At 48.4% G+C, this 24,359-nt stretch overlaps 1 protein-coding gene across 1 annotated transcript in view; it reads left to right on the top strand.

Moving 5' to 3' along the window:
* The first annotated feature begins 3,683 nt into the window (after positions 1 to 3,683).
* LOC127933060 (uncharacterized) overlaps positions 3,684 to 24,359 on the top strand; it is a 324,880-nt gene continuing 304,204 nt past the window's right edge. The window contains exon 1 of the mRNA XM_052529372.1: positions 3,684 to 4,016. The gene's annotated coding sequence lies outside the window, so the exon portion shown is untranslated. The remainder of the gene's footprint in view (positions 4,017 to 24,359) is intronic.

Here is a 24,359-nt window from a genome sequence, read left to right as displayed (position 1 = left end):
CAGGGCTCTGTGCAGGCCAGTCAAGTTCTTCCACACCAATCTCGACAAACCATTTCTGTATGGACCTCACTTTGTGCACAGGGGCACTTCATTCTCACCAAGATGGCATAGCAGTCAGACGTCCTTTGTCCACATCTTTTCTTCGCATATATTTTTATATATTTTCTTTTCTAAAAACTCAACTTCAAAACACTCTCCTGCAACCCGCCTCACCAATTAAAAAAATAAATATTATTCACCTCATATCTGAAATCCACAATAGAAGCTAGCCAGAAGCTAGCCAGAAGCTAGCCAGTTTACTGGCTAACGTTAGTATTCAGCTAACCACAGTTGGTGGTTATCAGCTGTCCTTTTGCTCGACAAGCTATCGCCAGATTTGTACAACGCGACTCAGACCAGACCATACCGGACCTAATTTCTCTCCATATCTCCGGATTTCTACCGCAAGCTCTGGACATTTACACCTGGATCTTGAAGCCAGCTAGCTGCTATCCGAGTGACTATTGGCTTACGTCGGTCCCGGAGCAAACATAAATTATTCCGGAGCTAGCCAGCTGAAGAGTTCCATCAGACACTCCTGGGCAACAATCACCTATCCGGACCCGTTTTACTGCCAACGCGGAGCCCCGCCGTCTGCTATATATCATCCTCTGCCCCCAGCTGTGCTCTGGACACCATATGTGAACTGATTGCCCCCCATCTATCTTCAGAGCTCGTGCTGCTAGGCGACCTAAACTGGAACATGCTTAACACCCCAGCCATCATACAGTCTAAGCTTTATGCCCTCAATCTCACACAAATGATCAATGAACGTACCAGGTACCACCTCAAAGCCGTAAACACGGGCACCCTCATAGATATCATCCTAACCATCTTGCCCTCTAAATACACCTCTGCTGTTTTCAACCAAGATCTCAGCGATCACTGCCTCATTGCCTGCATCCGTAATGGGTCAGCGGTCAAACGACCTCCACTCATCACTGTCAAACGCTCCCTGAAACACATCAGTGAGCAGGCCTTTCTAATCGACCTGGCCCGGGTATCCTGGAAGGATATTGACCTCATCCCGTCAGTAGAGGATTCCATGGTTATTTTAAAAAAATCCTCACCATCTTAAATAAGCATGCCCCATTCAAGAAATGTAGAACCAGGAACAGATATATCCCTTGGTTCTCTCCAGACCTGACTGCCCTTAACCAAAACAAAAACATCCTATGGCGTTCTGCATTAGCATCGAACAGCCCCGTGATATGCAACTTTTCAGGGAAGTTAGACACCAATACTTCCGGGTTGGAGCGAGCGGTCGCATCCGCACTTCGGTCCGCAGGTAGTATAACTTTTCATTACATTTCATTACATTTCATTATAGTACAACGGTTTGATTTGTCTAATCTTAGCAATTTCTTCTTAGCTAGCTACATAGCCGTCTTTGTATCAAAGATAATTGCGTAATTATCGTATTTCGTCGTCCTAACGTAGTCTACACTGCTATCTGCCCAGCAGCTAGCCAGCTAGCAAACGTCCACCGTCTACCCAATAGCAGCACTGTAGAAACTATTACACTCAACTGAACGACTTGATTAGTGTAGTGTTAGCTAGCTACATAGTTGTCTTTGCTGTCTTCGTATCCAAGATAATTGTGTAGTTTAGAGTGTGTAGTCTTAGAGTGATTATCTTAATTTACCAAGGTTAGCTAGCCAGCTATTTGTCGTCCTTAACGTAGGAGACACTGCTAGCTAGCCAACAGCTAGCCAACGTCTACCGAATAGAACTTCCGCACTCAACAACCCGGTCGCATTCCGCTTCGCTCCACAGGTAGTATCACATTTTCATTTCATTTCATTACAGCACAACGGTTTGATTTGTTTGATCGTAGCTAGCTACATAGCTAGCTACATAGCCGTCTTTGTATCAAAGATAATTGTGTAGTCTAGAGCGATTTTCTAGGTTAGCTAGCCAGCTATTGTCGTTCTTTTAACGCAACGTAACGTAATCAACACTGCTAGCTAGCCAGCTAGCCCCGAATAGCAGCACTGTAGAAACTATTACACTCAACGGAACGACTTGATTAGTGTAGTGTCAACAACGCAGCCACTGCCAGCTAGCCTACAAAGTCAACAACGCAGCCACTGCCAGCTAGCCTACTTCAGCAGTACTGTATCATTTTAATCATTTTAGTCAATAAGATTCTTGCTACGTAAGCTTAACTTTCTGAACATTCGAGACGTGTAGTCCACTTGTCATTCAATCTCCTTGCATTAGCGTAGCCTCTTCTGTAGCCTGTCAACTATGTGTCTGTCTATCCCTGTTCTCTCCTCTCTGCACAGACCATACAAACGCTCCACACCGCGTGGCCGCGGCCACCCTAATCTGGTGGTCCCAGCGCGCACGACCCACGTGGAGTTCCAGGTCTCCGGTAGCCTCTGGAACTGCCGATCTGCGGCCAACAAGGCAGAGTTCATCTCAGCCTATGCCTCCCTCCAGTCCCTTGACTGACTTCTTGGCACTGACGGAAACATGGATCACCACAGATAACACTGCTACTCCTACTGCTCTCTCTTCGTCCGCCCACGTGTTCTCGCACACCCCGAGAGCTTCTGGTCAGCGGGGTGGTGGCACCGGGATCCTCATCTCTCCCAAGTGGTCATTCTCTCTTTCTCCCCTTACCCATCTGTCTATCGCCTCCTTTGAATTCCATGCTGTCACAGTTACCAGCCCTTTCAAGCTTAACATCCTTATCATTTATCGCCCTCCAGGTCCCCTCGGAGAGTTCATCAATGAGCTTGATGCCTTGATAAGCTCCTTTCCTGAGGACGGCTCACCTCTCACAGTTCTGGGCGACTTTAACCTCCCCACGTCTACCTTTGACCCATTCCTCTCTGCCTCCTTCTTTCCACTCCTCTCCTCTTTTGACCTCACCCTCTCACCTTCCCCCTACTCACAAGGCAGGCAATACGCTCGACCTCATCTTTACTAGATGCTGTTCTTCCACTAACCTCATTGCAACTCCCCTCCAAGTCTCCGACCACTACCTTGTATCCTTTTCCCTCTCGCTCTCATCCAACACCTCCCACACTGCCCCTACTCGGATGGTATCGCGCCGTCCCAACCTTCGCTCTCTCTCCCCCGCTACTCTCTCCTCTTCCATCCTATCATCTCTTCCCTCTGCTCAAACCTTCTCCAACCTATCTCCTGATTCTTCCTCCTCAACCCTCCTCTCCTCCCTTTCTGCATCCTTTGACTCTCTATGTCCCCTATCCTCCAGGCCGGCTCGGTCCTCCCCTCCCGCTCCGTGGCTCGACGACTCATTGCGAGCTCACAGAACAGGGCTCCGGGCAGCCGAGCGGAAATGGAGGAAAACTCGCCTCCCTGCGGACCTGGCATCCTTTCACTCCCTCCTCTCTACATTTTCCTCCTCTGTCTCTGCTGCTAAAGCCACTTTCTACCACTCTAAATTCCAAGCATCTGCCTCTAACCCTAGGAAGCTCTTTGCCACCTTCTCCTCCCTCCTGAATCCTCCTCCCCCTTCCCCCCTCCTCCCTCTCTGCAGATGACTTTGTCAACCATTTTGAAAAGAAGGTCGACGACATCCGATCCTCGTTTGCTAAGTCAAACGACACCGCTGGTTCTGCTCACACAGCCCTACCCTGTGCTCTAAACCTCTTTCTCCCCTCTCTCTCCAGATGAAATCTCGCGTCTTGTGACGGCCGGCCGCCCAACAACCTGCCCGCTTGACCCTATCCCCTCCTCTCTTCTCCAGACCATTTCCGGAGACCTTCTCCCTTACCTCACCTCGCTCATCAACTCATCCCTGACCGCTGGCTACGTCCCTTCCGTCTTCAAGAGAGCGAGAGTTGCACCCCTTCTGAAAAAACCTACACTCGATCCCTCCGATGTCAACAACTACAGACCAGTATCCCTTCTTTCTTTTCTCTCCAAAACTCTTGAACGTGCCGTCCTTGGCCGGCTCTCCCGCTATCTCTCTCAGAATGACCTTCTTGATCCAAATCAGTCAGGTTTCAAGACTAGTCATTCAACTGAGACTGCTCTTCTCTGTATCACGGAGGCGCTCCGCACTGCTAAAGCTAACTCTCTCTCCTCTGCTCTCATCCTTCTAGACCTACCGGCTGCCTTCGATACTGTGAACCATCAGATCCTCCTCTCCACCCTCTCCGAGTTGGGCATCTCCGGCGCGGCCCACGCTTGGATTGCGTCCTACCTGACAGGTCGCTCCTACCAGGTGGCGTGGCGAGAATCTGTCTCCTCACCACGCGCTCTCACCACTGGTGTCCCCCAGGGCTCTGTTCTAGGCCCTCTCCTATTCTCGCTATACACCAAGTCACTTGGCTCTGTCATAACCTCACATGGTCTCTCCTATCATTGCTATGCAGACGACACACAATTCATCTTCTCCTTTCCCCCTTCTGATGACCAGGTGGCAAATCACATCTCTGCATGTCTGGCAGACATATCAGTGTGGATGACGGATCACCACCTCAAGCTGAACCTCGGCAAGACGGAGCTGCTCTTCCTCCCGGGGAAGGACTGCCCGTTCCATGATCTCGCCATCACGGTTGACAACTCCATTGTGTCCTCCTCCCAGAGCGCTAAGAACCTTGGCGTGATCCTGGACAACACCCTGTCGTTCTCAACTAACATCAAGGCGGTGGCCCGTTCCTGTAGGTTCATGCTCTACAACATCCGCAGAGTACGACCCTGCCTCACACAGGAAGCGGCGCAGGTCCTAATCCAGGCACTTGTCATCTCCCGTCTGGATTACTGCAACTCGCTGTTGGCTGGGCTCCCTGCCTGTGCCATTAAACCCCTACAACTCATCCAGAACGCCGCAGCCCGTCTGGTGTTCAACCTTTCCAAGTTCTCTCACGTCACCCCGCTCCTCCGCTCTCTCCACTGGCTCCCAGTTGAAGCTCGCATCCGCTACAAGACCATGGTGCTTGCCTACGGAGCTGTGAGGGGAACGGCACCTCAGTACCTCCAGGCTCTGATCAGGCCCTACACCCAAACAAGGGCACTGCGTTCATCCACCTCTGGCCTGCTCGCCTCCCTACCACTGAGGAAGTACAGTTCCCGCTCAGCCCAGTCAAAACTGTTCGCTGCTCTGGCCCCCAATGGTGGAACAAACTCCCTCACGACGCCAGGACAGCGGAGTCAATCACCACCTTCCGGAGACACCTGAAACCCCACCTCTTTAAGGAATACCTAGGATAGGATAAAGTAATCCTTCTCACCCCCCTTAAAAGATTTAGATGCACTATTGTAAAGTGGCTGTTCCACTGGATGTCATAAGGTGAATGCACCAATTTGTAATTCGCTCTGGATAAGAGCGTCTGCTAAATGACTTAAATGTAATGTAATGTACACAGGCAGTTAGAAAAGCCAAGGCTAGCTTTTTCAAGCAGAAATTTGCTTCCTGCAACACAAACTCAAAAACGTTCTGGGACACTGTAAAGTCCATGGAGAATAAGAACACCTCCTCCCAGCTGCACACTGCACTGAGTATAGGAAACTCTGTCACCACTGATAAATCCACTATAATTGAGAATTTCAATAAGCATTTTTCTACTGCTGGCCATGCTTTCCACCTGGCTACCCCTATCCCGGTCAACAGCACTGCACCCCCACAGCAACTCGCCCAAGCCTTCCCCATTTCTTCTTCTCCCAAATCCAGTCAGCTGATGTCTTGAAAAAGCTGAAAAATCTGGACCCCTACAAATCAGCCGGGCTAGACAATCTGGAACCTTTCTTCCTAAAATTATCTGCCGAAATTGTTGCAACCCCTAATACCAGCCTGTTCAACATCTCGTTCGTGTCGTCTGAGATACCCAAAGATTGGAAAGCAGCTGCGGTCATCCCCCTCTTCAAAGGGGGGAACACTCTTGACCCAAACTGCTACAGACCTATATCTATCCTACCCTGCCTTTCTAAGGTCTTCGAAAGCCAAGTCAACAAACAGATTACCGACCATTTCGAATCCCACTGCACCATCTCCGCTATGCAATCTGGTTTCAGAGCTGGTCATGGGTGCACCTCAGCCACGCTCAAGTTCCTAAATGATATCTTAACCGCCATCGATAAGAAACAATACTGTGCAGCCGTATTCATTGACCTGGCCAAGGCTTTCGACTCTGTCAATCACCACATCCTCTCGGCAGACTCGATAGCCTTGGTTTCTCAAATGATTGCCTCGCCTGGTTCACCAACTACTTCTCTGATAGAGTTCAGTTTGTCAAATCGGAGGGCCTGTTGTCCGGGCCTCTGGCAGTCTTTATGGGGTGCCACAGGGTTCAATTCTTGGGCCGACTCTCTTCTCTGTATACATCAATGATGTCACTCTTGCTGCTGGTGAGTCCCTGATCCATCTGTACGCAGACAACACCATTCTGTATACTTCTGGCCCTTCATTGGACACTGTGTTAACAAACCTCCAGACGAGCTTCAATGCCATACAACTCTCCATCCGTGGCCTCCAACTGCTCTTAAATACAAGTAAAACTAAATAAATGCTCTTCAACCGGTCGCTACCTGCACCTGCCCGCCCATCCAGCATCACTACTCACTACTACTTAGAATATGTGGACAACTACAAATACCTATGTGTCTGGTTAGACTGTAAACTCTCCTTCCAGACTCATATCAAACATCTACAATCCAAAGTTAAATCTAGAATTGGCTTCCTATTTCACAACAAAGCATCCTTCACTCATGCTGCCAAACATACCCTCGTAAAACTGACCATCCTATCAATCCTCGACTTTGGCGATGTCATTTACAAAATAACCTCCAATACCGTACTCAATAAATTGGATGCATTCTATCACAGTTCCATCCGTTTTGTCACCAAAGCCCCATATACTACCCACCACTGTGACCTGTACGCTCTCGTTGGCTGGCCCTCACTTCATACTCGTCGCCAAACCCACTGGCTCCAGGTCATTTCCAAGACCCTGCTAGGTAAAGTCCCCCTTATCTCAGCTCGCTGGTCACCATAGCATCACCCACCTGTAGCACGTGCTCCAGCAGGTATATCTCTCTGGTCACCCCCAAAACCAATTCTTCCTTTGGCCGCCTCTCCTTCCAGTTCTCTGCTGCCAATGACTTGAACGAACTACAAAAATCTCAGAAACTGGAAAGACTTATCTCCCTCACTAGCTTTAAGCACCAGCTGTCAGAGCAGCTCACAAATTACTGCACCTGTACATAGCCCATCTATAATTTAGCCCAAACAACTACCTCTTCCCCTACTGTATTTATTTATTTTGCTCCTTTGCACCCAATTATTTCTATCTCTACTTTGCACATTCTTCCACTGCAAATCTACCATTCCAGTATTTTACTTGCTATATTGTATTTACTTTGCCACCATGGCCTTTTTGCCTTTACCTCCCTTATCTCACCTAATTTTCTCACATTGTATATAGACTTATTTTTCTACTGTATTATTGATTGTATGTTTGTTTTACTCCATGTGTAACTCTGTGTTGTTTTATCTTGGCCAGGTCGCAATTGTAAATGAGAACTTTCCTACCTGGTTAAATAAAGGTTCTATCTTTTTTGTTGTCGTCAAGAATCAGGAAAAGACCTTCCCCAAACTGTGGCCACAAAGTTGGAAGCACAGAATGTTCTAGAATGTTATTGTATGCTGTAGTGTTAAGATTTCCCTTCACTGGAACTAAGGGACCTAGCACTAACCATGTAAAACAGCCCCAGGAACAGGTGTAGCTGAAATAGCCGAATCCACTCATTTGAAGGGGTGTCCACACACTTTTGTTTATATATAGTGTATGTATCCAAAGTTGGCTCAGTGTATACACCAGCTAATGAGTTTCACTTCTGCCTTCATAATACATGGGTTATGGTACGATGCTCATTGGAACACTGTGTAGGTCATCACTTCAGAGCATTGTGATATTTCTAATAGTGCTTTCTCCGCTAGCTACAGTGGATCCCAGGGTGCTCACAGTGGTGCTCCAGCCCATTAGAGGAGACCAAGGTCAGTCGGTGTGCTCACGATGCTACCCACGATGCTCCTCCCCTCTGACCTGTTTTCATCACATCACATTCAAGTGATTACGCAATCTGTAAAACGTACTTTCAAGGTCTTTTCAAGGTCTTCTTGGGCCCAGGTTTCCAAATTTTAAAAAATGTGATCAAATTTAATCAAATTTAATTCGATTTTATTTGACATCTGAAATCTCTCCCATGACAGGAATCTTTTGCGAGGATACTAAAGTACTTACTGAATACAAACTCGTTACTTTCCCTTACTGTATAAATGAGGATGTTTTTTTTACTACTCTTTTTTCAGAAGAGTCGTCGCGTGAATAGTCCCTCTAGAATTGAATGTCTTAGGGTAATTTCACACAAGCGTGATTTCTCTCTCCCAAAGCCATAATCTTGTTGCAGCCATGCAGGATGCCTGTGCCTCTGTAGGACTTAGCAGGCAGAGTGGAAAGGTATGTTGCTATTCTGCTGACAGAACCAAATTGCGGATCAAAGCTGGATTCGTCCTCAAAATTTCACCAGGAGTGTTCTGCTTGTGTATTTATGTGTGTGTGTGTGTGTGTGTGATGTTTTTATGTGTGTCATTTTTGTCCGAATAAGTAGCATTTGCACTTGTGTTACAGACATACAGTATACTGAAAGCTGACATTGAGACAAATACCAAATCTTGTTGATAGAGCTGCTCCTACAGTTTTTTTTACTCAAAGTGAAATAGAATGTGATTAACGTTAGGTAGAGAAAAAATATATATATATTCCTTGTTCCTCCTCTTGACAGTAAACTATTGGAAACTTACCCCAAATATATTTTTCTGTCTGTAGAACCTCATGTCATCTGTCTGTCTGTCTGTCTGTCTGTCTGTCTGTCTGTCTGTCTGTCTGTCTGTCTGTCTGTCTGTCTGTCTGTCTGTCTGTCTGTCTGTCTGTCTGTCTGTCTGTCTGTCTGTCTCCTTGTTGCTTATTCAGATGCGCCTATCCTTGCTGCTGAGCACGAGATGCTGTTCAGCAGAGATGCTGTTCAGGAGAGATTGTCTTCAGGAGCGATGCTGTGCAGGAGAGATAGCGCTACGTTGGCTCAGTAGCAGGATTGTGTGAATCATTTCAGCCCTGTTCTGTGACTACGGCCCACTCAGCTCATCCCCTCATGCCTTTGTACCCAGAGCTTTCCACAGCCCCTGCCTGGAAGGTACACTCATATGTGGAGACAAACAAGATTCTATTAATTTAACTTGCTGCTCTGCTGCTTGTCGCTGTGTGTGTGTGTAGGGGGGTGGGGAGTTCCAGGTAAAAGTACATTTCAATTTTCTCAATATAACTTTCTGAATTTGAATGGAAGTGGCATTTTTGTACACACACACACACACACACACACACACACACAGTCCCGTCGTCCTTGAGCACAGTCTGCATACGAAATTGCACTTCCGTTCAACAAATAAGCCTTTTCATGAGGAAATATGATCAGCTAATATGAATGCAGACGGGCCCTATTAACATGATTTATGCCACAATTTGACATGTTGAAGACGGTGGACAGAAGGTATTCTACCCTGCATTAATATCGTATTCATATAAGCAGGCCGTTTCCCCGTCTTTGATGACTATTTTACTGATTACACCCCGACTGCAGGGATTCGCATGATGCCGCCAATGCCTGATCCCCTTTGTTTTTTTGCCACGTGCAGATCTATATGGAATCAGCATGTACACCAAAAGGCATCATTACACACCAGCTCCAACTCATAAAGTCTCTCTCTCTCTCTCTGCATTGGATTCCAGCCGAAGCCTTATTTAAATGAGACGTGCATCAAACAAAAAATACACTTCCCCGCTACCAACATCAAGAGTGCCGTAATCGTGGATCTTATAAAATAGCTTCCCAAAAGATAGGCGCAGAGAAGTGAAGCATTCGCACCTTTTCCTTTGATGATCACCCCCTGTTAAGATCGCTCAATATTTCAGGGGGGATTCAGCAAGCAGCAAAGAGTACCTTGGAAATAGAGGGTCTTATAAAATCATCACAACGAGGTGCTATAAACTATGTCCTCAAGTTAAATAGGTCTGATGAAATAGAACACGGAACGCTACGTCTCTCCTTTATTAATCATGGGGTTCCGTGTGTACTCAGTCCTCCGCCGCCCCCTGTAGTGGGGAGAAAGGCAAACATCCAACCTGCATTCCATCAATCTGTGTTAAGACTATCTTCATCACCTCCATCTAATGCACACCCACAAAGACAAACACACGGACAAGCACATGTCTAGATAGCTCAGTGATCACAAATACTACTTCCACTCGTGTTTTTTTGTTGTTTTTTTTGGAGTCAAAGCAGAGCGAGAGGAATGAGAAAGAGAGTCGGCTCCATAAACAGGAGGCTCGTCGTTCCCTCGGCTGCCCAGCCTGAGGGCTCACAGCTGGGAGGCGCTTCTGCTCACCCCTGGGCCTCTCCTGGGGGGGTCAGCAGTGCCTCAACATACGCTCCATACAGAACAGGAAGGACCAACATTTAGACAGGATGTTTCAGGGATATTGAGTAATGGATTCATTAAAATACCTATTTTGTGTCAAATGCGACGAAAATATACTTTGAAATTGCTCTGTGCTCTTTTGTGTAATAATGCGAGTTCCCGTAACAGAGTTGTGGGAGTAATGTGCACCTTTTATGCACCTCAAGGAAAATGACGATGTTAAGCGGGAAGATTTTGACGCAAACTACATTTGGACCGTTACAAATACTCTGTAATGACAATCTTTAGAAACGAATGCAATCAAGCCGTTTCTTAGTGATAAACCCCCAGGTAACCAAGCGTCTTACTTTACATAATGACCTTAATGATCTATAAATATATAAACTATGTAAGGCAACAAATGGATTTCTTCATCCATGGACTCAGAGCCAACAGCGTTCCATTTAAAGATAAGCCCATAATCCAACGCATGTGTCAGCACTGCTGGTCGGTCTCTGAAACAGTCATTAATATCAGTGAGAGATTGCTAATGAGGGTTAATCAGAACCTCTGCAGGACGCAAAATCATCGGTGCAAAACTGCTGAGGATGAGAGGAGATGGAGATTACAGAGGGAGATGTGATTGGGAGGGGAGTCCCAGGGATCTATAGGATTAATGACTTGATTATACCAAAACATGCATAGCCCAATTATTCTGATCTGTGATACAACAGGGTGTTGTTGTAATCATTTGTTTATCTCTTGGTACGGCAATATCTGTGGGATGAAAGTGCACCGGTCTCTGCGGATGAAGGCAGAGTGAGAGTCACGTGGAGGTGTGAGAGATAATGTCTCACCGTGGTCTCCTGAAGATATCATTAGTAGATGACTTCAGAAGGAGACCACAGTCAGACCTTATCATCACTAGATTACTTAGGAAGACCACAGTGAGACTGCATAATAACTGCATAATAACTGCACTTACAGTTGACCGGGGCAGCTCTCGCCTGCCAGAAAGTTGACAAACTGGTTTGTTAGAAACGTGGCATTGTATGATTGTGTCACGTTGAAAGTCACTGAGCTCTTCAGTAAGGTCATTCTATTGACAATGTTTGTCTGTGTTGTTGCCTCCCTCACCACCTGGGGGTGGCCCGTCAGGAAGTCCAGGATCCACACACATGGAGAGCGTGATCACACTGTCATCCGGAACAGATGGTACTCTCATGCACGCTTCAGTGTTGCTTGCCTCGAAGAGTATAAAAGTCATTTAGCCCGCCTCGTAGACTCGCGTATGGTGGACTGCTTGAAACATGTTGGTATTACCGACTCAGACAGGGAGAGGTTGAAAATGTCAGTGAAGACACTTGCCAGTTGGTCAGCGCATGCTCGGAGTACACGTCCTGGGAATCAGTCTGGCACAGTGGCCTTGTGAATATTGAACGGTTTGAAGGTCTTACTCACATCGGCTGCGGAGAGCGTGATCACACAGTCGTCCGGAACAGCTGGTGCTCTCATGCATGTTTCAGTGTTATTTACCTCAAAGTGAGCATAGAAGTAGTTTAGCTCATTTGGTAGGCTTGTGTGACTGGGCAGCTCTCGGTTGTGCTTCCCTTTGTAGTTTGTAATAGTTTGCAAGCCCTGCCACATCCGACGAGCGTCAAATACGGTATAGTATAGTCCTGTATTGAAACTTTGCCTGTTTGATTGTTTGTCTGAGGGCATACCGAGATTTCTTATAAGCGTCCGGATTAGTGTCCCCTCCTTGAAAGCAGCAGCTCTAGCCTTTAGCTTGGTGCGGATATTGCCTGTAATCCATGGCTTCTGGTTGGGATACGTACCGTCACTGTGGGGACGACATCATCGATATACTTATTGACAAAGCCGGTGACTGAGGTGGTGTACTCCTCAATGCCATCAGATGAATCCCGGAACATATTCCAGTGTGTGCTAGCGAAACAGTCCTGTAGCTTAGCATCCGTGTCATCTGAACACATCTGTAATTGAGTGAGTCACCGGTACCTCCTGCTTTAGTTTTTGCTTGTAAGCAGGAATCAGGAGGATAGAATTATGGTCACATTGTCAGGAATCAAGGTAAGACCCAGATGCAGACACGTCGAATTGCCAATGGTTTAATATGCCAACAGGGGCAGGTAATAGACAGGTCAAGGCAGGCAGGGGTCAGTAAACCAGAGGTGGGGCAACGGTACCAGACGGCAGACAGGCTCAGGGTAGGCAGAGGTCAACAATCCAGAGATGGGGCAAAGGTACAGGATGGCAGGCAGGCTCAGGGTCAGGGGCAGGCAGAGTAGTCAGGCAGGCGGGCTCAGAGTCAAGACAGGAAAGGGTCAAAACCAGGAGGGCGAAAAAAAAGGGAGACTGGGGAAAAGCAGGAGCTGAGAACAAAAACGCTGGTTGACTTGACAAACAAGACGAACTGGCAACGGACAAACAAAGAACACAGGTATAAATATAATGGGGAAGATGGGCGACACCTAGAGGGGTGTGGAGACAAGGACAAGTGAAACAGATCAGGGTGTGACACAGATTTGCCAAATGGAGGGCGAGGGAGAGCTTTGTATGCGTCCATGTGTGTGGAGTAAAGGTGGTCTAGAGTTGCTGGTAGAAATGAGGTAAACCAGATAAAAATGGTCCTGCATTAAAATCCCCGGCCACTAGGAGCGCTGCATCTGGATGAGCATTTTCTTGTTTGCTCATAGCCCTATACAGCTCGTTGAGTGCGGTCTTAGTGCCAGCATTGGTTTGTGGTGGTAAATAGACAGCTACGAAAAATATAGATGAAAACTCTCTTGGCAGAGAGTGTGGTCTGCTGCTTATTATGACGTACTCTACCACAGTTGAGCAAAACCCCGAGACTTATTTAATATTAGAGATCGCACACCAGCTGTTATTGACAAATAAACACAAATCACCACCCCTCATCTTAACAGAGGTAGATGTTCTGTCTTGCCGATGCACGGAAAACCCAACCAGCTGTATATAATCCATGTCCTCGTTCAGCCAGGACTATGTGAAATATAAGATATTACAGATTTTAATGTCCTGTTGGTAGGATAGTCTCGAACGGAGCTCATGCTGTTTATTCTCCAGTGATTGCACGTTGGCTAATAGGACAGATGGTAGAGGCGGATTACCCACTCGCCAATGAAATCTCACAAGGCACCCGGATCTGCTGCCCCTGTATCTCCATCTCCTCTTCATGCGAAAAGGGATTTGGTCTGGGAGAAACAGTGTATCTTTCGTGTCAGACTACATTACATTTTACATTTAAGTCATTTAGCAGACGCTCTTATCCAGAGCGACTTACAAATTGGTGCATTCACCTTATGACATCCAGTAGAACAGTCACTTTACAATAGTGCATCTAAATCTTAAAGGGGGGTGAGAAGGATTACTTATCCTATCCTAGGTATTCCTTAAAGAGGTGGGGTTTCAGGTGTCTCCGGAAGGTGGTGATTGAGTCCGCTGTCCTGGCGCCGTGAGGGAATTTGTTCCACCATTGGGGGGCCAGAGCAGCGAACAGTTTTGACTGGGCTGAGCGGGAACTGTACTTCCTCAGTGGTAGGGAGGCGAGCAGGCCAGAGGTGGATGAACGCAGTGCCCTTGTTTGGGTGTAGGGCCTGATCAGAGCCTGGAGGTACTGAGGTGCCGTTCCCCTCACAGCTCCGTAGGCAAGCACCATGGTCTTGTAGCGGATGCAAGCTTCAACTGGAAGCCAGTGGAGAGAGCGGAGGAGCGGGGTGACGTGAGAGAACTTGGGAAGGTTGAACACCAGACGGGCTGCGGCGTTCTGGATGAGTTGTAGGGGTTTAATGGCACAGGCAGGGAGCCCAGCCAACAGCGAGTTGCAGTAATCCAGACGGGAGATGACAAGTGCCTGGATTAGGACCTGCGCCGCTTCCTGTGTGAGGCAGGGTCGTATTCTGCGGATGTTGTAGAGCATGAACCTACAGGAACGGGCCACCGCCTTGATGTTAGTTGAGAACGACAGGGTGTTGTCCAGGATCACGCCAAGGTTCTTAGCGCTCTGGGAGGAGGACACAATGGAGTTGTCAACCGTGATGGCGAGATCATGGAACGGGCAGTCCTTCCCGGGAGGAAGAGCAGCTCCGTCTTGCCGAGGTTCAGCTTGAGGTGGTGATCCGTCATCCACACTGATATGTCTGCCAGACATGCAGAGATGCGATTCGCCACCTGGTCATCAGAAGGGGGAAAGGAGAAGATTAATTGTGTGTCGTCTGCATAGCAATGATAGGAGAGACCATGTGAGGTTATGACAGAGCCAAGTGACTTGGTGTATAGCGAGAATGGGAGAGGGCCTAGAACAGAGCCCTGGGGGACACCAGTGGTGAGAGCGCGTGGTGAGGAGACAGATTCTCGCCACGCCACCTGGTAGGAGCGACCTGTCAGGTAGGACGCAATCCAAGCGTGGGCCGCGCCGGAGATGCCCAACTCGGAGAGGGTGGAGAGGAGGATCTGATGGTTCACAGTATCGAAGGCAGTCTAGAAGGATGAGAGCAGAGGAGAGAGAGTTAGCTTTAGCAGTGCGGAGCGCCTCCGTGATACAGAGAAGAGCAGTCTCAGTTGAATGACTAGTCTTGAAACCTGACTGATTTGGATCAAGAAGGTCATTCTGAGAGAGATAGCGGGAGAGCTGGCCGAGGACGGCACGTTCAAGAGTTTTGGAGAGAAAAGAAAGAAGGGATACTGGTCTGTAGTTGTTGACATCGGAGGGATCGAGTGTAGGTTTTTTCAGAAGGGGTGCAACTCTCGCTCTCTTGAAGACGGAAGGGACGTAGCCAGCGGTCAGGGATGAGTTGATGAGCGAGGTGAGGTAAGGGAGAAGGTCTCCGGACTGGTCTGGAGAAGAGAGGAGGGGATAGGGTCAAGCGGGCAGGTTGTTGGGCGGCCGGCCGTCACAAGACGCGAGATTTCATCTGGAGAGAGAGGGGAGAAAGAGGTCAGAGCACAGGGTAGGGCAGTGTGAGCAGAACCAGCGGTGCCGTTTGACTTAGCAAACGAGGATCGGATGTCGTCGACCTTCTTTTCAAAATGGTTGACGAAGTCATCTGCAGAGAGGGAGGAGGGGGGAGGGGGAGGAGGATTCAGGAGGGAGGAGAAGGTGGCAAAGAGCTTCCTAGGGTTAGAGGCAGATGCTTGGAATTTAGAGTGGTAGAAAATGGCTTTAGCAGCAGAGACAGAGGAGGAAAATGTAGAGAGGAGGGAGTGAAAGGATGCCAGGTCCGCAGGGAGGCGAGTTTTCCTCCATTTCCGCTCGGCTGCCCGGAGCCCTGTTCTGTGAGCTCGCAATGAGTCGTCGAGCCACGGGGCGGGAGGGGAGGACCGAGCCGGCCTGGAGGATAGGGGACATAGAGAGTCAAAGGATGCAGAAAGGGAGGAGAGGAGGGTTGAGGAGGCAGAATCAGGAGATAGGTTGGAGAAGGTTTGAGCAGAGGGAAGAGATGATAGGATGGAAGAGGAGAGAGTAGCGGGGAGAGAGAGCGAAGGTTGGGACGGCGCGATACCATCCGAGTAGGGGCAGTGTGGGAGGTGTTAGATGAGAGCGAGAGGGAAAAGGATACAAGGTAGTGGTCGGAGACTTGGAGGGGAGTTGCAATGAGGTTAGTGGAAGAACAGCATCTAGTAAAGATGAGGTCGAGCGTATTGCCTGCCTTGTGAGTAGGGGGGGAAGGTGAGGGGGTGAGGTCAAAAGAGGAGAGGAGTGGAAAGAAGGAGGCAGAGAGGAATGAGTCAAAGGTAGACGTGGGGAGGTTAAAGTCGCCCAGCACTGTGAGAGGTGAGCCGTCCTCAGGAAAGGAGCTTATCAAGGTATCAAGCTCATTGATGAACTCTCCGAGGGAACCTGGAGGGCGATAAATGATAAGGATGTTAAGCTTGAAAGGGCTGGTAACTGTGACAGCATGGAATTCAAAGGAGGCGATAGACAGATGGGTAAGGGGAGAAAGAGAGAATGACCACTTGGGAGAGATGAGGATCCCGGTGCCACCACCCCGCTGACCAGAAGCTCTCGGGGTGTGCGAGAACACGTGGGCGGACGAAGAGAGAGCAGTAGCATCCGCTACAAGACCATGGTGCTCGCCTACGGAGCTGTGAGGGGAACGGCACCTCAGTACCTCCAGGCTCTGATCAGGCCCTACACCCAAACAAGGGCACTGCGTTCATCCACCTCTGGCCTGCTCGCCTCCCTACCACTGAGGAAGTACAGTTCCCGCTCAGCCCAGTCAAAACTGTTCGCTGCTCTGGCCCCCCAATGGTGGAACAAACTCCCTCACGACGCCAGGACAGCGGAGTCAATCACCACCTTCCGGAGACACCTGAAACCCCACCTCTTCAAGGAATACCTAGGATAGGGTAAGTAAGGGTAAGTAATCCTTCTCACCCCCCTTCTCACCCCCCCAACAAGATTTAGATGCAAGTGGCTGTTCCACTGGTTGTCATAAGGTGTATGCACCAATTTGTAAGTCGCTCTGGATAAGAGCGTCTGCTAAATGACTTAAATGTAAATGTAAATGTAGGAGTAGCAGTGTTGTCTGTGGTGATCCATGTTTCCGTCAGTGCCAAGAAGTCGAGGGACTGGAGGGAGGCATAGGCTGAGATGAACTCTGCCTTGTTGGCCGCAGATCGGCAGATCGGCAGTTCCAGAGGCTACCGGAGACCTGGAACTCCACGTGGGTCGTGCGCGCTGGGACCACCAGATTAGGGTGGCCGCGGCCACGCGGTGTGGAGCGTTTGTATGGTCTGTGCAGAGAGGAGAGAACAGGGATAGACAGACACATAGTTGACAGGCTACAGAAGAGGCTACGCTAATGCAAACACTCGTCCAGTTAGTAATCCCTTTCCTGATATCAGAAGCTCTTTTCAGTCATAAGAGACGGTAGCAGAAACATTATGTACAAAAATAAGTTACAAACAATGGTTAGTAGCCTGTAAAATGGCAGCCATCTCCTCCGGCGCCTATTGCATGTCTTGTGTTGTACCGATGAGTGTCTGAACTGTGTGCCAACTGCTTGAACAGACAGTTCGGCATCTTCAACACATCAATACCTCGCACAAGGACCATTGTCATGTTACCATAGTGATGGAGTCAATCTCTCCTCAACTTTGAGCCAGCTGACATTTGCCCCTCCGTGTTAATCTAAGTGCGATATGTGCTGCTTTGTTCTGGACCAACTGGAATTTACTCATGTCCCTCTTTGCCGCACAGACTTATTGCCTTATGATATATGATAGATTTATTATGATTACTATCAGCTTGGTAGTTGAAACACATCCAATTAATAACGATACAAAATATGCTAATACTTGTTTACATACTCCCCGTTGTGGTTTTTAATAACGGTGCATGCAGACACCTCCACTGGGTGTGATGAGGAGGTAAATGACAGGTTCTTTATAATCAATATGATTTATGCCAAACGTGAAGAATGAAGTTCAAATGTCATCTTCTCACTTTTAATGACCGTCTGTGAAGCTCGCTGCTTTAGACAGCACAAACCTTGCAACAAAGAACAACTGTTACCTAACTTTTACGTGAAGAGAACTAGGTTTTCCAGGGAGGTGTCATTTCATTTGCAGCCAAGGCAAATGTTTTTATTATACAAATGAAGCCCGGAAAACTTCTAACAGCAGTGCGTTCTCATTTTAACTAAAGTGTGCCAGCTTCTGTTTTCACCCTGCTGCCAATGCCAGTCAATAGCCCTGTTTACACCTGGCGCTAACATGTCCTGTGTCTTGATGGCTGCGTTCTGATCTTTTTTAGAATACAGTGCATTGGGAAAGTGTTCCCTTTCCCTATTTGCACATTTTGTTACTTTACAGCCTTATTCTAAAACGGATGTAATATATAAAAAATCCTCATCAATCTACACATAATACCCCATAATGACAAAGCAAAAACAGTTTTTTTTTAAAGTCAAATTTATTACAAATAAAAAACAGAAATACCTTATTTACATACAGTAAATATTCACACCCTTTGCTATGAGGCTCGAATTTTAGCTCCGGTGCCTAATTTTTCCCTTGATCATACTTAAGATGTTTCTACAACTTGATTGGAGTCCACCTGTGGTAAATTTAATTGATTGGACATGATTTTGTAAGGCACACATCTGTCTATACAAGATCCCAAAGTTGACAGTGCATGTCAGAGCAAAAACCAAGCCATGAGGTTGAAGGAATTAGCCTCCATCATTCTTAAATGGAAGAAGTTTAGGACCATCAAGACTCTTCCAAGAGCTGTCTGCCCGGCCAAACTGAGAAATAGTGGGAGAAGAGCCTTGATCAGGGAGGTGACCGAGAACATGATCAATCTGATAGAGCTCCAGAGTTCCTCTGTGGAGATGTGAGAACCTTCCAGAAGGACAACCATCTTTGCAACACTCCACCAATCAGGCCTTTATGGCCAGACGGAAGCCACACCTCAGTAAAAGGCACTGGCTCTGACGCTCGTCGCATGCGGCAGGGCTTTGCAAACTATTACGAACTACAAAGGGAAGCACAGCCGAGTGCTGCCCAGTGACACAAGCCTACTCGACGAGCTGAACTACTTCTATGCTCACTTTGAGGCAAATAGCACTGAAACATGCATGAGAGCACCAGCTGGACGACTGTGTGATCACGCTCTCCGCAGCCAATGTGAGTAAGACCTTTAATAAACAGGTCAACATTCAGAAGGCCGCAGGGCCAGATGGATTACCAGGACGCATACTTTGAGCATGAGCTGACCAACTGGCAAGTGTCTTCACTGACATTTTCAACATCTCCCTGTCTGACTCTGTAATACCAACATGTTTTAAGCAGACCACCATAGTCCCTGTGCCCAAGAACACTAAGGTAACCTGCCTAAATGACTACCGACCCGTAGCACTCACATCTGTAGCCATGAAGTGCTTTGAAAGGCTGGTCATGGTTCACATCAACACCATTATCCCAGAAACACTAGACCCACTCCAATTTGCATACAACACCAACAGATCCACAGATGATGTAATCTCTACTGCACTCAACACTGCCCTTTCCCACCTGGACAAAAGGAACACCTATGTGAGAATGCTATTCATTGACTACAGCTCAGCGTTCAACACCATAGTTGCCCTCAAAGCTCATCAATAAGCTATGGCCCCTGGGACTAAACACCTCACTCTGCAACTGGATCCTTGACTTCCTGATGGGCCGCCCCACAGGTGGTGAGGGTAAGCATCAACACATCTGCCACGCTGATCCTCAACATGGGGGCCCCTCAGGGGTGCGTGCTCAGTCCCCTCCTGTACTCCCTGTTGACTCATGACTTGCACGGCCAGGCATGACTCCAAAACCATCATTAAGTTTGCTGTTGACACAACAGTGGTAGGCCTGACAACGTTGAGACAACCTATAGGGAGGAGGTCAGAGACCTGACCGTGTGATGCAAGGACAAAAACCTCTCTCTCAATGTGATCAAGAAAAAGGATATGATAATGGACTACAGGAAATGGAGAACTGAGCACGCCCCCATTCTCATCGATGGGGCTATGGTGGAGCAGGTTGAGAGCATCAAGTTCCTTGGCGTCCACATCACCAACAAACTAACATGGTCCAAGCACACCAAGACAGTCGTGATGAGGGCACGACAAAATGTATTCCCTCTCAGGAGACTGAAAAGATTTGGCATGGGTCCTTAGATCCTCAAAAGGTTTTTGAGCGCATTGACTCTGTACTGGTACCCCCCTGTATATAGCCTCCACATTGACTCTGTACCGGTACCCCCCTGTATATAGCCTCCACATTGACTCTGTACCGGTACCCCCTGTATATAGCCTCCACATTGACTCTGTACTGGTACCCCCCTGTATATAGCCTCCACATTGACTCTGTACCGGTACCCCCTGTATATAGCCTCCACATTGACTCTGTACCGGTACCCCCTGTATATAGCCTCCACATTGACTCTGTACTGGTACCCCCTGTATATAGCCTCCACATTGACTCTGTACTGGTACCCCCTGTATATAGCCTCCACATTGACTCTGTACTGGTACCCCCTGTATATAGTCTCCACATTGACTCTGTACTGGTACCCCCTGTATATAGCCTCCACATTGACTCTGTACTGGTACCCCCTGTATATAGCCTCCACATTGACTCTGTACCGGTACCCCCTGTATATAGCCTCCACATTGACTCTGTACCGGTACCCCCTGTATATAGCCTCCACATTGACTCTGTACCGGTACCCCCTGTATATAGCCTCCACATTGACTCTGTACCGGTACCCCCTGTATATAGCCTCCACATTGACTCTGTACTGGTACCCCCTGTATATAGTCTCCACATTGACTCTGTACTGGTACCCCCCTGTATATAGTCTCCACATTGACTCTGTACCGGTACCCCCCTGTATATAGCCTCCACATTGCCTATGTACTGGTATCCCCCTGTATATAGCCTCCACATTGACTCTGTACCGGTACCCCCCTGTATATAGCCTCCACATTGACTCTGTACCGGTACCCCCTGTATATAGTCTCCACATTGACTCTGTACCGGTACCCCCTGTATATAGTCTCCACATTGACTCTGTACCGGTACCCCCCTGTATATAGCCTCCACATTGCCTATGTACTGGTATCCCCCTGTATATAGCCTCCACATTGACTCTGTACCGGTACCCCCCTGTATATAGCCTCCACATTGCCTATGTACTGGTACCCCCCTGTATATAGCCTCCACATTGCCTATGTACCGGTACCCCCTGTATATAGCCTCCACATTGACTCTGTACCGGTACCCCCTGTATATAGCCTCCACATTGACTCTGTACCGGTACCCCCTGTATATAGCCTCCACATTGACTCTGTACCGGTACCCCCTGTATATAGCCTCCACATTGACTCTGTACCGGTACCCCCTGTATATAGCCTCCACATTGCCTATGTACTGGTACCCCCTGTATATAGCCTCCACATTGCCTATGTACCGGTACCCCCTGTATATAGCCTCCACATTGACTCTGTACCGGTACCCCCTGTATATAGCCTCCACATTGACTCTGTACCGGTACCCCCTGTATATAGCCTCCACATTGACTCTGTACCGGTACCCCCTGTATATAGCCTCCACATTGACTCTGTACCGGTACCCCCTGTATATAGCCTCCACATTGACTCTGTACCGGTACCCCCTGTATATAGCCTCCACATTGACTCTGTACCGGTACCCCCTGTATATAGCCTCCACATTGACTCTGTACCGGTACCCCCTGTATATAGCCTCCACATTGACTCTGTACCGGTACCCCCTGTATATAGCCTCCACATTGACTCTGTACCGGTACCCCCTGTATATAGCCTCCACATTGACTCTGTACCGGTACCCCCTGTATATAGCCTCCACATTGACTCTGTACCGGTACCCCCTGTATATAGCCTCCACATTGACTCTGTACCGGTACCCCCTGTATATAGCCTCCACATTGACTCTGTACCGGTACCCCCTGTATATAGCCTCCACATTGACTCTGTACCGGTACCCCCTGTATATAGCCTCCACATTGACTCTGTACCGGTACCCCCTGTATATAGCCTCCACATTGACTCTGTACCGGTACCCCCTGTATATAGCCTCCACATTGACTCTGTACCGGTACCCCCTGTATATAGCCTCCACACTGACTCTGTACCGGTACCCCCTGTATATAGCCTCCACACTGACTCTGTACCAGTACCCCCTGTATATAGCCTCCACACTGACTCTGTACCAGTACCCCCTGTATATAGCCTCCACATTGACTCTGTACCGGTACCCCCTGTATATAGCCTCCACATTGACTCTGTACCGGTACCCCCTGTATATAGCCTCCACATTGACTCTGTACCGGTACCCCCTGTATATAGCCTCCACATTGACTCTGTACCGGTACCCCCTGTATATAGCCTCCACATTGACTCTGTACCGGTACCCCCTGTATATAGCCTCCACATTGACTCTGTACCGGTACCCCCTGTATATAGCCTCCACATTGACTCTGTACCGGTACCCCCTGTATATAGCCTCCACATTGACTCTGTACCGTAATACCCTGTATATAGCCTCCACATTGACTCTGTACCGTAATACCCTGTATATAGCCTCCACATTGACTCTGTACCGGTACACCCTGTATATAGCCTCCACATTGACTCTGTACCGGTACCCCCTGTATATAGCCTCCACATTGACTCTGTACCAGTACCCCCTGTATATAGCCTCCACATTGACTCTGTACTGGTACCCCCTGTATATAGCCTCCACATTGACTCTGTACCGGTACCCCCTGTATATAGCCTCCACATTGACTCTGTACCGGTACACCCTGTATATAGCTTCCACATTGACTCTGTACCGGTACCCCCTGTATATAGCCTCCACACTGACTCTGTACCGGTACCCCCTGTATATAGCCTCCACACTGACTCTGTACCGGTACCCCCCTGTATATAGCCTCCACATTGACTCTGTACCGTAATACCCTGTATATAGCCTCCACATTGACTCTGTACCGGTACACACCCTGTATATAGCCTCCACATTGACTCTGTACCGGTACCCCCTGTATATAGCCTCCACATTGACTCTGTACCAGTACCCCCTGTATATAGCCTCCACATTGACTCTGTACTGGTACCCCCTGTATATAGCCTCCACATTGACTCTGTACCGGTACCCCCTGTATATAGCCTCCACATTGACTCTGTACCGGTACACCCTGTATATAGCTTCCACATTGACTCTGTACCGGTACCCCCTGTATATAGCCTCCACACTGACTCTGTACCGGTACCCCCTGTATATAGCCTCCACATTGACTCTGTACCGGTACCCCCTGTATATAGCCTCCACATTGACTCTGTACCGTAATACCCTGTATATAGCCTCCACATTGACTCTGTACCGTAATACCCTGTATATAGCCTCCACATTGACTCTGTACCGGTACCCCCTGTATATAGCCTCCACATTGACTCTGTACCGGTACCCCCTGTACATGTATATAGTCTCCACATTGACTCTGTACCGGTACCCCCTGTATATAGCCTCCACATTGACTCTGTACCGGTACCCCCTGTATATAGCCTCCACATTGACTCTGTACCGGTACCCCCTGTATATAGCCTCCACATTGACTCTGTACCGGTACCCCCTGTATATAGCCTCCACATTGACTCTGTACCGGTACCCCCTGTATATAGCCTCCACATTGACTCCGTACCGGTACCCCCTGTATATAGCCTCCACATTGACTCTGTACCGGTACCCCCTGTATATAGTCTCCACATTGACTCTGTACCGGTACCCCCTGTATATAGCCTCCTATTGACTCTGTACCGGTACCCCCTGTATATAGCCTCCACATTGACTCTGTACCGGTACCCCCTGTATATAGTCTCCACATTGACTCTGTACCGGTACCCCCTGTATATAGCCTCCACATTGACTCTGTACCGGTACCCCCTGTATATAGTCTCCACATTGACTCTGTACCGGTACCCCCTGTATATAGCCTCCACATTGACTCTGTACCGGTACCCCCTGTATATAGTCTCCACATTGACTCTGTACCGGTACCCCCTGTATATAGTCTCCACACTGACTCTGTACCGGTACCCCCTGTATATAGTCTCCACATTGACTCTGTACCGGTACCCCCTGTATATAGCCTCCACATTGACTCTGTACCGGTACCCCCTGTATATAGTCTCCACATTGACTCTGTACCGGTACCCCCTGTATATAGTCTCCACACTGACTCTGTACCGGTACCCCCTGTATATAGCCTCCACATTGACTCTGTACCGGTACCCCCTGTATATAGCCTCCACATTGACTCTGTACCGGT

This window comes from Oncorhynchus keta, chromosome 11 (assembly GCF_023373465.1).
Source record: "Oncorhynchus keta strain PuntledgeMale-10-30-2019 chromosome 11, Oket_V2, whole genome shotgun sequence".
In the NCBI taxonomy this organism is placed as follows: Eukaryota; Metazoa; Chordata; class Actinopteri; order Salmoniformes; family Salmonidae; genus Oncorhynchus; species Oncorhynchus keta.
This window is presented reverse-complemented; position numbering and strand designations above follow the sequence as displayed.